Genomic DNA, 16,579 nt, shown 5'->3' on the forward strand with positions numbered 1-16,579 from the left:
GTTTCTATGTAATAACACTAACAGGCTGTTTCTATGTAATAACACACTGTTTCTATGTAATAACACTAACAGACTGTTTCTATGTAATAACACTAACACACTGTTTCTATGTAATAACACTAACAGACTGTTTCTATGTAATAACAGGCTGTTTCTATGTAATAACACACTGTTTCTATGTAATAACACTAACAGACTGTTTCTATGTAATAACACTAACAGACTGTTTAACACTAACAGGCTGTTTCTATGGAATAACACTAACAGACTGTTTCTATGTAATAACACTAACAGACTGTTTCTATGGAATAACACTAACAGACTGTTTCTATGTAATAACACTAACAGGCTGTTTCTATGTAATAACACTAACAGACTGTTTCTATGTAATAACACTAACAGGCTGTTTCTATGTAGTAACACTAACAGACTGTTTCTATGTAATAACACTAACAGACTGTTTCTATGTAATAACACTAACAGACTGTTTCTATGTAATAACACACTGTTTCTATGTAATAGAAACAGTCTGTTAGTGTTATTACATAGAAACAGTCTGTTAGTGTTATGTAATAACACTAACACACTGTTTCTATGTAATAACACTAACACACTGTTTCTATGTAATAACACTAACAGGCTGTTTCTATGTAATAACAGACTGTTTCTATGTAATAACACTAACAGACTGTTTCTATGTAGTAACACTAACAGACTGTTTCTATGTAATAACACTAACACACTGTTTCTATGTAATAACACTAACAGGCTGTTTCTATGTAATAACAGACTGTTTCTATGTAATAACGGACTGTTTCTATGTAATAACACTAACAGACTGTTTCTATGTAATAACACTAACAGACTGTTTCTATGTAATAACGGACTGTTTCTATGTAATAACACTAACAGACTGTTTCTATGTAATAACACTAACAGACTGTTTCTATGTAATAACAGACTGTTTCTATGTAATAACACTGTTTCTATGTAGTAACACTAACAGACTGTTTCTATGTAATAACACTAACAGACTGTTTCTATGTAATAACACTAACAGACTGTTTCTATGTAATAACACTAACACACTGTTTCTATGTAATAACACTAACACACTGTTTCTATGTAATAACACTAACAGTCTGTTTCTATGTAATAACAGACTGTTTCTATGTAATAACACTAACAGACTGTTTCTATGTAGTAACACTAACAGACTGTTTCTATGTAATAACACTAACACACTGTTTCTATGTAATAACACTAACAGGCTGTTTCTATGTAATAACAGACTGTTTCTATGTAATAACAGACTGTTTCTATGTAATAACACACTGTTTCTATGTATTAACACTGTTTCTATGTAATAACACTAACAGACTGTTTCTATGTAATAACACTAACAGACTGTTTCTATGTAATAACACTAACAGACTGTTTCTATGTAATAACACTAACAGACTGTTTCTATGTAATAACACTAACAGGCTGTTTCTATGTAATAACACTAACAGACTGTTTCTATGTAATAACACTGTTTCTATGTAATAACACTAACAGGCTGTTTCTATGTAATAACACTAACAGACTGTTTCTATGTAATAACACTAACAGACTGTTTCTATGGAATAACACTAACAGACTGTTTCTATGTAATAACACTAACAGACTGTTTCTATGTAATAACACTAACAGACTGTTTCTATGTAATAACACTAACAGGCTGTTTCTATGTAATAACACTAACAGGCTGTTTCTATGTAATAACACTAACAGGCTGTTTCTATGTAATAACACTAACAGACTGTTTCTATGTAATAACACTAACAGACTGTTTCTATGTAATAACACTAACAGGCTGTTTCTATGTAATAACACTAACAGACTGTTTCTATGTAATAACACTAACAGACTGTTTCTATGTAGTAACACTAACAGGCTGTTTCTATGTAATAACACTAACAGACTGTTTCTATGTAGTAACACTAACAGGCTGTTTCTATGTAGTAACACTAACAGACTGTTTCTATGTAATAACACTAACAGGCTGTTTCTATGTAATAACACTAACAGGCTGTTTCTATGTAATAACACACTGTTTCTATGTAATAACACTAACAGACTGTTTCTATGTAATAACACTAACAGGCTGTTTCTATGTAATAACACTAACAGACTGTTTCTATGTAGTAACACTAACAGGCTGTTTCTATGTAATAACACTAACAGACTGTTTCTATGTAATAACACTAACAGGCTGTTTCTATGTAATAACACTAACAGGCTGTTTCTATGTAATAACACTGTTTCTATGTAATAACACTAACAGGCTGTTTCTATGTAATAACACTGTTTCTATGTAATAACACTAACAGACTGTTTCTATGTAATAACACACTGTTTCTATGTAATAACACTAACAGACTGTTTCTATGTAATAACACTAACAGACTGTTTCTATGTAATAACACTAACAGACTGTTTCTATGTAATAACAGGCTGTTTCTATGTAATAACACACTGTTTCTATGTAATAACACTAACAGACTGTTTCTATGTAATAACACTAACATACTGTTTCTATGTAGTAACACTAACAGGCTGTTTCTATGGAATAACACTAACAGACTGTTTCTATGGAATAACACTAACAGACTGTTTCTATGTAATAACACTAACAGGCTGTTTCTATGTAATAACACTAACAGACTGTTTCTATGTAATAACACTAACAGACTGTTTCTATGTAATAACACTAACAGACTGTTTCTATGTAATAACACACTGTTTCTATGTAATAACACTAACAGACTGTTTCTATGTAATAACACTAACACACTGTTTCTATGTAATAACACTAACACACTGTTTCTATGTAATAACACTAACAGGCTGTTTCTATGTAATAACAGACTGTTTCTATGTAATAACACTAACAGACTGTTTCTATGTAGTAACACTAACAGACTGTTTCTATGTAATAACACTAACACACTGTTTCTATGTAATAACACTAACAGGCTGTTTCTATGTAATAACAGACTGTTTCTATGTAATAACGGACTGTTTCTATGTAATAACACTAACAGACTGTTTCTATGTAATAACACTAACAGACTGTTTCTATGTAATAACACTGTTTCTATGTAGTAACACTAACAGACTGTTTCTATGTAATAACACTAACAGACTGTTTCTATGTAATAACACTAACAGACTGTTTCTATGTAATAACACTAACACACTGTTTCTATGTAATAACACTAACACACTGTTTCTATGTAGTAACACTAACAGACTGTTTCTATGTAATAACACTAACAGACTGTTTCTATGTAATAACACTAACAGACTGTTTCTATGTAATAACACTAACACACTGTTTCTATGTAATAACACTAACACACTGTTTCTATGTAATAACACTAACAGACTGTTTCTATGTAATAACAGACTGTTTCTATGGAATAACACTAACAGACTGTTTCTATGTAATAACAGACTGTTTCTATGTAATAACACTAACAGACTGTTTCTATGGAATAACACTAACAGACTGTTTCTATGTAATAACAGACTGTTTCTATGTAATAACACTAACAGGCTGTTTCTATGTAATAACAGACTGTTTCTATGTAATAACACTAACATACTGTTTCTATGGAATAACACTAACAGACTGTTTCTATGTAATAACACTAACAGACTGTTTCTATGGAATAACACTAACAGACTGTTTCTATGGAATAACACTAACAGACTGTTTCTATGTAATAACAGACTGTTTCTATGTAATAACACTAACAGACTGTTTCTATGGAATAACACTAACAGACTGTTTCTATGGAATAACACTAACAGACTGTTTCTATGTAATAACAGACTGTTTCTATGTAATAACACTAACAGGCTGTTTCTATGTAATAACACTAACAGACTGTTTCTATGTAGTAACACTAACAGGCTGTTTCTATGTAGTAACACTAACAGACTGTTTCTATGTAATAACACTAACAGGCTGTTTCTATGTAATAACACTAACAGGCTGTTTCTATGTAATAACACACTGTTTCTATGTAATAACACTAACAGACTGTTTCTATGTAATAACACTAACAGGCTGTTTCTATGTAATAACACTAACAGACTGTTTCTATGTAATAACACTAACAGGCTGTTTCTATGTAATAACACTAACAGGCTGTTTCTATGTAATAACACTGTTTCTATGTAATAACACTAACAGGCTGTTTCTATGTAATAACACTGTTTCTATGTAATAACACTAACAGACTGTTTCTATGTAATAACACACTGTTTCTATGTAATAACACTAACAGACTGTTTCTATGTAATAACAGGCTGTTTCTATGTAATAACACTAACAGGCTGTTTCTATGTAATAACACACTGTTTCTATGTAATAACACTAACAGACTGTTTCTATGTAATAACACTAACAGACTGTTTCTATGTAATAACACTGTTTCTATGTAATAACACTAACAGACTGTTTCTATGTAATAACACACTGTTTCTATGTAATAACACTAACAGACTGTTTCTATGTAATAACACTAACAGACTGTTTCTATGTAATAACACTAACAGACTGTTTCTATGTAATAACAGGCTGTTTCTATGTAATAACACACTGTTTCTATGTAATAACACTAACAGACTGTTTCTATGTAATAACACTAACATACTGTTTCTATGTAGTAACACTAACAGGCTGTTTCTATGGAATAACACTAACAGACTGTTTCTATGTAATAACACTAACAGACTGTTTCTATGTAATAACACTAACAGACTGTTTCTATGTAATAACACTAACAGACTGTTTCTATGTAATAACACACTGTTTCTATGTAATAACACTAACAGACTGTTTCTATGTAATAACACTAACACACTGTTTCTATGTAATAACACTAACACACTGTTTCTATGTAATAACACTAACAGGCTGTTTCTATGTAATAACAGACTGTTTCTATGTAATAACACTAACAGACTGTTTCTATGTAGTAACACTAACAGACTGTTTCTATGTAATAACACTAACACACTGTTTCTATGTAATAACACTAACAGGCTGTTTCTATGTAATAACAGACTGTTTCTATGTAATAACGGACTGTTTCTATGTAATAACACTAACAGACTGTTTCTATGTAATAACACTAACAGACTGTTTCTATGTAATAACACTGTTTCTATGTAGTAACACTAACAGACTGTTTCTATGTAATAACACTAACAGACTGTTTCTATGTAATAACACTAACAGACTGTTTCTATGTAATACCACTAACAGGCTGTTTCTATGGAATAACACTAACAGGCTGTTTCTATGTAATAACACTAACAGACTGTTTCTATGTAATAACACTAACAGACTGTTTCTATGTAATAACACTAACAGGCTGTTTCTATGGAATAACACTAACACACTGTTTCTATGTAATAACACTAACACACTGTTTCTATGTAGTAACACTAACAGACTGTTTCTATGTAATAACACTAACACACTGTTTCTATGTAATAACACTAACACACTGTTTCTATGTAATAACACTAACAGACTGTTTCTATGTAATAACAGACTGTTTCTATGGAATAACACTAACAGACTGTTTCTATGGAATAACACTAACAGACTGTTTCTATGGAATAACACTAACAGACTGTTTCTATGGAATAACACTAACAGGCTGTTTCTATGTAATAACACTAACAGACTGTTTCTATGTAATAACACTAACAGACTGTTTCTATGTAATAACAGACTGTTTCTATGGAATAACACTAACAGACTGTTTCTATGGAATAACACTAACAGACTGTTTCTATGTAATAACACACTGTTTCTATGTAATAACACTAACAGGCTGTTTCTATGTAATAACACTAACAGACTGTTTCTATGTAATAACAGACTGTTTCTATGGAATAACACTAACAGACTGTTTCTATGGAATAACACTAACAGACTGTTTCTATGTAATAACACACTGTTTCTATGTAATAACACTAACAGGCTGTTTCTATGTAATAACACTAACACACTGTTTCTATGTAATAACACTAACAGGCTGTTTCTATGTAATAACAGACTGTTTCTATGTAATAACACTAACAGACTGTTTCTATGTAGTAACACTAACAGACTGTTTCTATGTAATAACACTAACACACTGTTTCTATGTAATAACACTAACAGGCTGTTTCTATGTAATAACAGACTGTTTCTATGTAATAACGGACTGTTTCTATGTAATAACACTAACAGACTGTTTCTATGTAATAACACTAACAGACTGTTTCTATGTAATAACACTGTTTCTATGTAGTAACACTAACAGACTGTTTCTATGTAATAACACTAACAGACTGTTTCTATGTAATAACACTAACAGACTGTTTCTATGTAATAACACTAACACACTGTTTCTATGTAATAACACTAACACACTGTTTCTATGTAGTAACACTAACAGACTGTTTCTATGTAATAACACTAACACACTGTTTCTATGTAATAACACTAACACACTGTTTCTATGTAATAACACTAACAGACTGTTTCTATGTAATAACAGACTGTTTCTATGGAATAACACTAACAGACTGTTTCTATGGAATAACACTAACAGACTGTTTCTATGGAATAACACTAACAGGCTGTTTCTATGGAATAACACTAACAGACTGTTTCTATGTAATAACACTAACAGACTGTTTCTATGTAATAACACTAACAGACTGTTTCTATGTAGTAACACTAACAGGCTGTTTCTATGTAGTAACACTAACAGACTGTTTCTATGTAATAACACTAACAGACTGTTTCTATGTAGTAACACTAACAGGCTGTTTCTATGTAATAACACTAACAGACTGTTTCTATGTAGTAACACTAACAGGCTGTTTCTATGTAGTAACACTAACAGACTGTTTCTATGTAATAACACTAACAGGCTGTTTCTATGTAATAACACTAACAGGCTGTTTCTATGTAATAACACACTGTTTCTATGTAATAACACTAACAGGCTGTTTCTATGTAATAACACTAACACACTGTTTCTATGTAATAACACTAACAGGCTGTTTCTATGTAATAACAGACTGTTTCTATGTAATAACGGACTGTTTCTATGTAATAACACTAACAGACTGTTTCTATGTAATAACACTAACAGACTGTTTCTATGTAATAACACTGTTTCTATGTAGTAACACTAACAGACTGTTTCTATGTAATAACACTAACAGACTGTTTCTATGTAATAACACTAACAGACTGTTTCTATGTAATAACACTAACACACTGTTTCTATGTAATAACACTAACACACTGTTTCTATGTAGTAACACTAACAGACTGTTTCTATGTAATAACACTAACACACTGTTTCTATGTAATAACACTAACACACTGTTTCTATGTAATAACACTAACAGACTGTTTCTATGTAATAACAGACTGTTTCTATGGAATAACACTAACAGACTGTTTCTATGGAATAACACTAACAGACTGTTTCTATGGAATAACACTAACAGACTGTTTCTATGTAATAACAGACTGTTTCTATGGAATAACACTAACAGGCTGTTTCTATGGAATAACACTAACAGACTGTTTCTATGTAGTAACACTAACAGGCTGTTTCTATGTAGTAACACTAACAGACTGTTTCTATGTAATAACACTAACAGACTGTTTCTATGTAGTAACACTAACAGGCTGTTTCTATGTAATAACACTAACAGACTGTTTCTATGTAGTAACACTAACAGGCTGTTTCTATGTAGTAACACTAACAGACTGTTTCTATGTAATAACACTAACAGGCTGTTTCTATGTAATAACACTAACAGGCTGTTTCTATGTAATAACACACTGTTTCTATGTAATAACACTAACAGGCTGTTTCTATGTAATAACACTAACAGACTGTTTCTATGTAATAACACTAACAGACTGTTTCTATGTAGTAACACTAACAGGCTGTTTCTATGTAGTAACACTAACAGACTGTTTCTATGTAATAACACTAACAGGCTGTTTCTATGTAATAACACTAACAGGCTGTTTCTATGTAATAACACACTGTTTCTATGTAATAACACTAACAGGCTGTTTCTATGTAATAACACTAACAGACTGTTTCTATGTAATAACACTAACAGGCTGTTTCTATGTAATAACACTAACAGGCTGTTTCTATGTAATAACACTGTTTCTATGTAATAACACTAACAGGCTGTTTCTATGTAATAACACTGTTTCTATGTAATAACACTAACAGACTGTTTCTATGTAATAACACACTGTTTCTATGTAATAACACTAACAGACTGTTTCTATGTAATAACAGGCTGTTTCTATGTAATAACACTAACAGGCTGTTTCTATGTAATAACACACTGTTTCTATGTAATAACACTAACAGACTGTTTCTATGTAATAACACTAACAGACTGTTTCTATGTAATAACACTAACAGACTGTTTCTATGTAATAACAGGCTGTTTCTATGTAATAACACACTGTTTCTATGTAATAACACTAACAGACTGTTTCTATGTAATAACACTAACAGACTGTTTCTATGTAGTAACACTAACAGGCTGTTTCTATGGAATAACACTAACAGACTGTTTCTATGTAATAACACTAACAGACTGTTTCTATGTAATAACACACTGTTTCTATGTAATAACACTAACAGACTGTTTCTATGTAATAACACTAACACACTGTTTCTATGTAATAACACTAACACACTGTTTCTATGTAATAACACTAACAGGCTGTTTCTATGTAATAACAGACTGTTTCTATGTAATAACACTAACAGACTGTTTCTATGTAGTAACACTAACAGACTGTTTCTATGTAATAACACTAACAGACTGTTTCTATGTAATAACACTAACAGACTGTTTCTATGTAATAACACTAACAGACTGTTTCTATGTAATAACACTAACACACTGTTTCTATGTAATAACACTAACAGGCTGTTTCTATGTAATAACAGACTGTTTCTATGTAATAACGGACTGTTTCTATGTAATAACACTAACAGACTGTTTCTATGTAATAACACTAACAGACTGTTTCTATGTAATAACACTAACAGACTGTTTCTATGTAATAACAGACTGTTTCTATGTAATAACACTGTTTCTATGTAGTAACACTAACAGACTGTTTCTATGTAATAACACTAACAGACTGTTTCTATGTAATAACACTAACAGACTGTTTCTATGTAATAACACTAACACACTGTTTCTATGTAATAACACTAACACACTGTTTCTATGTAATAACACTAACAGGCTGTTTCTATGTAATAACAGACTGTTTCTATGTAGTAACACTAACAGACTGTTTCTATGTAATAACACTAACACACTGTTTCTATGTAATAACACTAACAGGCTGTTTCTATGTAATAACAGACTGTTTCTATGTAATAACACTAACAGACTGTTTCTATGTAATAACACACTGTTTCTATGTATTAACACTGTTTCTATGTAATAACACTAACAGACTGTTTCTATGTAATAACACTAACAGACTGTTTCTATGTAATAACACTAACAGACTGTTTCTATGTAATAACACTAACAGACTGTTTCTATGTAATAACACTAACAGGCTGTTTCTATGTAATAACACTAACAGACTGTTTCTATGTAATAACACTAACAGACTGTTTCTATGTAATAACACTAACAGACTGTTTCTATGGAATAACACTAACAGACTGTTTCTATGTAATAACACTAACAGTCTGTTTCTATGTAATAACACTAACAGGCTGTTTCTATGTATTAACACTGTTTCTATGTAATAACACTAACAGACTGTTTCTATGTAATAACACTAACAGACTGTTTCTATGTAATAACACTAACAGGCTGTTTCTATGTAATAACACTAACAGACTGTTTCTATGTAATAACACTAACAGACTGTTTCTATGTAATAACACTAACAGACTGTTTCTATGGAATAACACTAACAGACTGTTTCTATGTAATAACACTAACAGACTGTTTCTATGTAATAACACTAACAGACTGTTTCTATGTAGTAACACTAACAGGCTGTTTCTATGTAATAACACTAACAGACTGTTTCTATGTAATAACACTAACAGACTGTTTCTATGTAATAACACTAACAGACTGTTTCTATGTAATAACACTAACAGACTGTTTCTATGTATTAACACTGTTTCTATGTAATAACACTAACAGACTGTTTCTATGTAATAACACTAACAGGCTGTTTCTATGTAATAACACTAACAGACTGTTTCTATGTAATAACACTAACAGACTGTTTCTATGTAATAACACTAACAGTCTGTTTCTATGTAATAACACTAACAGACTGTTTCTATGTAATAACACTAACAGACTGTTTCTATGTAATAACACTAACAGACTGTTTCTATGTATTAACACTGTTTCTATGTAATAACACTAACAGACTGTTTCTATGTAATAACACTAACAGGCTGTTTCTATGTAATAACACTAACAGACTGTTTCTATGTAATAACACTAACAGACTGTTTCTATGTAATAACACTAACAGACTGTTTCTATGTAATAACACACTGTTTCTATGTAATAACAGACTGTTTCTATGTAATAACACTAACAGACTGTTTCTATGTAATAACACTAACAGACTGTTTCTATGTAATAACACTAACAGACTGTTTCTATGTAATAACACTAACAGACTGTTTCTATGTAATAACACACTGTTTCTATGTAATAACACTGTTTCTATGTAATAACACTGTTTCTATGTAATAACACTAACACACTGTTTCTATGTAATAACAGACTGTTTCTATGTAATAACACTAACAGACTGTTTCTATGTAATAACACACTGTTTCTATGTAATAACACTAACACACTGTTTCTATGTAATAACACTAACAGACTGTTTCTATGTAATAACAGACTGTTTCTATGTAATAACACTAACAGACTGTTTCTATGTAATAACACTAACAGACTGTTTCTATGTAATAACACACTGTTTCTATGTAATAACACTAACACACTGTTTCTATGTAATAACACTAACAGACTGTTTCTATGTAATAACACTAACAGACTGTTTCTATGTAATAACACTAACAGACTGTTTCTATGTAATAACACTAACAGACTGTTTCTATGTAATAACACTAACAGACTGTTTCTATGTAATAACACTAACAGACTGTTTCTATGTAATAACACTAACAGACTGTTTCTATGTAATAACACTAACAGGCTGTTTCTATGTAATAACACTAACAGACTGTTTCTATGTAATAACACTAACAAGCTGTTTCTATGTAATAACAGACTGTTTCTATGTAATAACACTAACAGACTGTTTCTATGTAATAACACTAACAGACTGTTTCTATGTAATAACACTAACACACTGTTTCTATGTAATAACACTAACAGACTGTTTCTATGTAATAACACTAACAGGCTGTTTCTATGTAATAACACTAACAGACTGTTTCTATGTAATAACACTAACAGACTGTTTCTATGTAATAACACTAACAGGCTGTTTCTATATAATAACACTAACAGCTGTTTCTGTTTCTATGTAATAACACTAACACACTGTTTCTATGTAATAACACTAACAGACTGTTTCTATGTAATAACACTAACAGACTGTTTCTATGTAATAACACTAACAGGCTGTTTCTATGTAATAACACACTGTTAAGTCACTGTGCATCAAAATAAGTAATCACTAAGTATTTGTGTCCTCCATACAGTAAATGCGGGTTATTGGGCAGTCTTGCATCTCAGCAAGTTAACAAGTTAACCTCTCATCCTCTCTCCTTTAACGTGTCTATAGAGTGTGGTTTCTGGAATCAGAGCTTCAGGCCGGGAGCTCTGAATGACCGGCCAGAACAAAAACCAAGGCTTGGGAGTTAGACGGCGGAGGGGGTGGGTGGGGGTATATCCTCCCTCCGCAACGGTTGTCCCAAATGACACCCGAGATAGTGCACTACAAAGTTGTTGGCATTGTTGTCTGATGTTTGATAGAAGTGCTAGAAAAAAGAACCAGAGAGTGGATCCATGAATGCGGATACTGTATGTGACCTAATTATCATGTCATATTCATTTATTTCTGTTGACTCTTTTTCTCGCCTGCTGCTGTCGACATTTAAGAATAGAGGTGCGAGATGCTATCAATATCTCTTTTAAATACCCTGCTTTTTTTGTAAAGAGAGAGAGAAAAGAAAGGGAGAGAGGGGAGGAGGAGGGGGAGAGGAGGAAAAGAGAGAGAGAGAGGGGAGGAGGAGTGGGGGGAGGAAGAGATGGAGTGGAGAGAGAGAGAGGAGAGAAGAGGGAGAGACCAAGTGGAGAGAGAGAGAGTGGAGAGAGGGAGCGAGAGAGTGGAGAGAGGGCGAGAGAGAGAGAGAGAGAGAGAGAGAGAGAGAAGAGGGGGAGCGAGAGAGTGGATAGAGGGAGAGTGGATAGAGGGAGAGAGAAGATGGAGAGAGAAGAGGGAGAGAGAAGAGGGAGAGAAGAGAGAGAGAGAAAGACAGAGAGAGACATAGAGAGAGACAGAGAGAGACAGAGAGAGAGAGACAGAGAGAGAGAGACAGAGACAGAGACAGAGAGAGAGAAAGAAAACACCCCCATAAAGGCCTGAAGAGAAAAACGTGTTTTGTTTTTACAGAAGCTCTACGTTGTCCTGTTTATTGTGCTTCCATGTCAGCAGTTATTCTGAGCGTCTCATTCAGACCGGGTGTTGGGGCCACAGATAATTAGATCAGTACTATCACTTTCACTGTCCCCCCTTTTCCCCGTCCGCACCAATTTACATGAGAATAACAGTTTCTCGATGGACCCTTCTTCTTTCAAAGAGCTCAGAACCTCTCTCTCTCTCCCTCCTCTCCGTCTCCCAGCTCTAAATGATTCACTGCCTTAAAATGCACTTTCAAGAAAAGGGAAAAAGAAAGAATCCGTTCTTGGGAATTCTGTTGCAAGGACCAAAAACAGCTATACCATCTGAGCCTCAGACCAGGGAAAAGAAAGAATCCATTCTTGGGAATTCTGTTGCAAGGACCAAAAACAGCTATACCAACTGAGCCTCAGACCAGGCTGAGAGGAGAGAGGAGAGAGCTGAGAGGAGAGAGCTGAGAGAGAGAGCTGAGAAGAGAGAGCTGAGAGGAGAGAGCTGAGAAGAGAGAGCTGAGAAGAGAGAGCTGAGAAGAGAGAGCTTGAAGAGAGAGCTGAGAAGAGAGAGCTAAGAGGAGAGAGCTAAGAGGAGAGAGCTAAGAGGAGAGAGCTAAGAGGAGAGAGCTAAGAGGATAGAGCTAAGAGGAGAGAGCTAAGAGGAGAGAGCTAAGAGGAGAGAGCTGAGAGGAGAGAGCTAAGAGGAGAGAGCTAAGAGGAGAGAGCTGAGAGGAGAGAGCTCTGAGAGTGTAGGCTGTAAAATGCAATAACATAAGCCAGATCTCCAACATTATTTCATAAAAGCACAAATGATTTAAAGGGGCAGTGCAGTTAAAAAATAAAATGTTATTATTATATTTAAACACTATGAGGTGAAATAACACTGAAATTGTGAAAGTGATAATAGTGGCCTTTTTGTTGTAAGGGTTGTTAAAAATAAAATATGCCTGGAATTTCAGCCTGTTCAAGTGGAAGGTTTGGCCCACATCATGACGTCTCTATGTGATCTGTTTATAATAGACCAATGACTGTTCTTCTGGGTAAGTGGGTGGGCTCTAGACCATCCTATCAGCCAATCGAGGCAGTGTATGGAAATATCTTCAAAATAGGTACATCCCTTTTTTTTTACTGTGTGAATAATCTATCCTCCATCTTCCCTCTCTCACCAGCCCTGATACTATTTCCTCCATCTTCCCTCTTTCACCGGCCCTGATACTATTTCCTCCATCTTCCCTCTCTCACCGGCCCTGATACTATTTCCTCCATCTTCCCTCTCTCACCAGCCCTGATACTATTTCCTCCATCTTCCCTCTCTCACCAGCCCTGATACTATTTCCTCCATCTTCCCTCTCTCACCGGCCCTGATACTATTTCCTCCATCTTCCCTCTCTCACCAGCCCTGATACTATTTCCTCCATCTTCCCTCTCTCACCGGCCCTGATACTATTTCCTCCATCTTCCCTCTCTCACCGGCCCTGATACTATTTCCTCCATCTTCCCTCTCTCACCGGCCCTGATACTATTTCCTCCATCTTCCCTCTCTCACCGGCCCTGATACTATTTCCTCCATCTTCCCTCTCTCACCGGCCCTGATACTATTTCCTCCATCTTCCCTCTTTCACCGGCCCTGATACTATTTCCTCCATCTTCCCTCTCTCACCGGCCCTGATACTATTTCCTCCATCTTCCCTCTCTCACCGGCCCTGATACTATTTCCTCCATCTTCCCTCTCTCACCAGCCCTGATACTATTTCCTCCATCTTCCCTCTCTCACCAGCCCTGATACTATTTCCTCCTTTCAGCTCCCCCCCCTCACACACACACACTTAAATCAGGATCAAGCTTTGGCACAGTGAAACTCCCAGGCAGACCTAGAACCCATACTGCACCTCTCAGTGTGTTCTGGGTATTCACTATTCACCGTCAGCCAAGAGACTTCCCGTAAAAGTATTATTGTTTACAGCGGTAAAAGCAGGCGCAGAAAGCAGGGTACAGCAAGCGGTTTCATACCGGGGCTGTATTTCTTAAGGTCAACATTTCTTCTTCTTCACCGAGCTTGAACCAACACTTTATTTTCCCCTTTTAATTTAACAACCCCGCCAGCTTTTCCAGTTAAATCGACTGTTCATTATTGAGAGGGAGGAGGGGGGGGGGGGGGGGCTATTTTACTGTGGGGCTGTGAGGTGCACTTTAATGAATCTCTGGCACAAAGCTCCCTTTCAGAGGCTGGGGGAGAATAGAGGCTCTTTAGACTCTGTAGGGCTGTATGTCAAAGACCCGGCTATAATAGTTGTCAGGACCGAGCAAAAATTCCCACTGTTCTGGGAATTCACCAACATGACCATGCACCAACAAGAAATCAACTTCCAACTTTAGTTCCACGAGCAGATTAAGACACAGAACAAGCAGGAAGGTTATCTTAAGTAGTAGAGTTATATTTGGGAATTGATCCCAGATACTATAGAGATACAATTGATCCCAGATACTATAGAGATACCTGTTTGGGCACCAGGATTAGTTATCAGTGATCCTAGATACTATAGAGATACCTGTTTGGGCACCAGGATTAGTTATAATTGATCCCAGATACTATAGAGATACAATTGATCCCAGATACTATAGAGATATCTGTTTGGGCACCAGGATTAGTTATCAGTGATCCCAGATACTATAGAGATACCTGTTTGGGCACCAGGATTAGTTATCAGTGATCCCAGATACTATAGAGATACCTGTTTGGGCACCAGGATTAGTTATCAGTGATCCCAGATACTATAGAGATACCTGTTTGGGCACAGGATTAGTTATCAGTGATCCCAGATACTATAGAGATACCTGTTTGGGCACCAGGATTAGTTATCAGTGATCCCAGATACTATAGAGATACCTGTTTGGGCACCAGGATTAGTTATCAGTGATCCTAGATACTATAGAGATACCTGTTTGGGCACCAGGATTAGTTATCAGTGATCCCAGATACTATAGAGATACCTGTTTGGGCACCAGGATTAGTTATCAGTGATGGGCACCAGGATTAGTTATCCAGATACTATAGAGATACCTGTTTGGGCACCAGGATTAGTTATCAGTGATCCCAGATACTATAGAGATACCTGTTTGGGCACCAGGATTAGTTATCAGTGATCCCAGATACTATAGAGATACCTGTTTGGGCACCAGGATTAGTTATCAGTGATCCCAGATACTATAGAGATACCTGTTTGGGCACCAGGATTAGTTATCAGTGATCCCAGATACTATAGAGATACCTGTTTGGGCACCAGGATTAGTTATCAGTGATCCCAGATACTATAGAGATACCTGTTTGGGCACCAGGATTAGTTATCAGTGATCCAGATACTATAGAGATACCTGTTTACAGGATTAGTTATCAGTGATCCCAGATACTATAGAGATACCTGTTTGGGCACCAGGATTAGTTATCAGTGATCCCAGATACTATAGAGATACCTGTTTGGGCACCAGGATTAGTTATCAGTGATCCCAGATACTATAGAGATACCTGTTGTTTGGATTAGTTATCAGTGATCCCAGATACTATAGAGATACCTGTTTGGGCACCAGGATTAGTTATCAGTGATCCCAGATACTATAGAGATACCTGTTTGGGCACCAGGATTAGTTATCAGTGATCCCAGATACTATAGAGATACCTGTTTGGGCACCAGGATTAGTTATCAGTGATCCTAGATACTATAGAGATACCTGTTTGGGCACCAGGATTAGTTATTGATCAGATACTATGATCCTGTTTGGGCACCAGGATTAGTTATCAGTGATCCTAGATACTATAGAG

The sequence above is a fragment of the Oncorhynchus masou genome, chromosome 13, assembly GCF_036934945.1.
Source record: "Oncorhynchus masou masou isolate Uvic2021 chromosome 13, UVic_Omas_1.1, whole genome shotgun sequence".
Taxonomy (NCBI): Eukaryota; Metazoa; Chordata; class Actinopteri; order Salmoniformes; family Salmonidae; genus Oncorhynchus; species Oncorhynchus masou.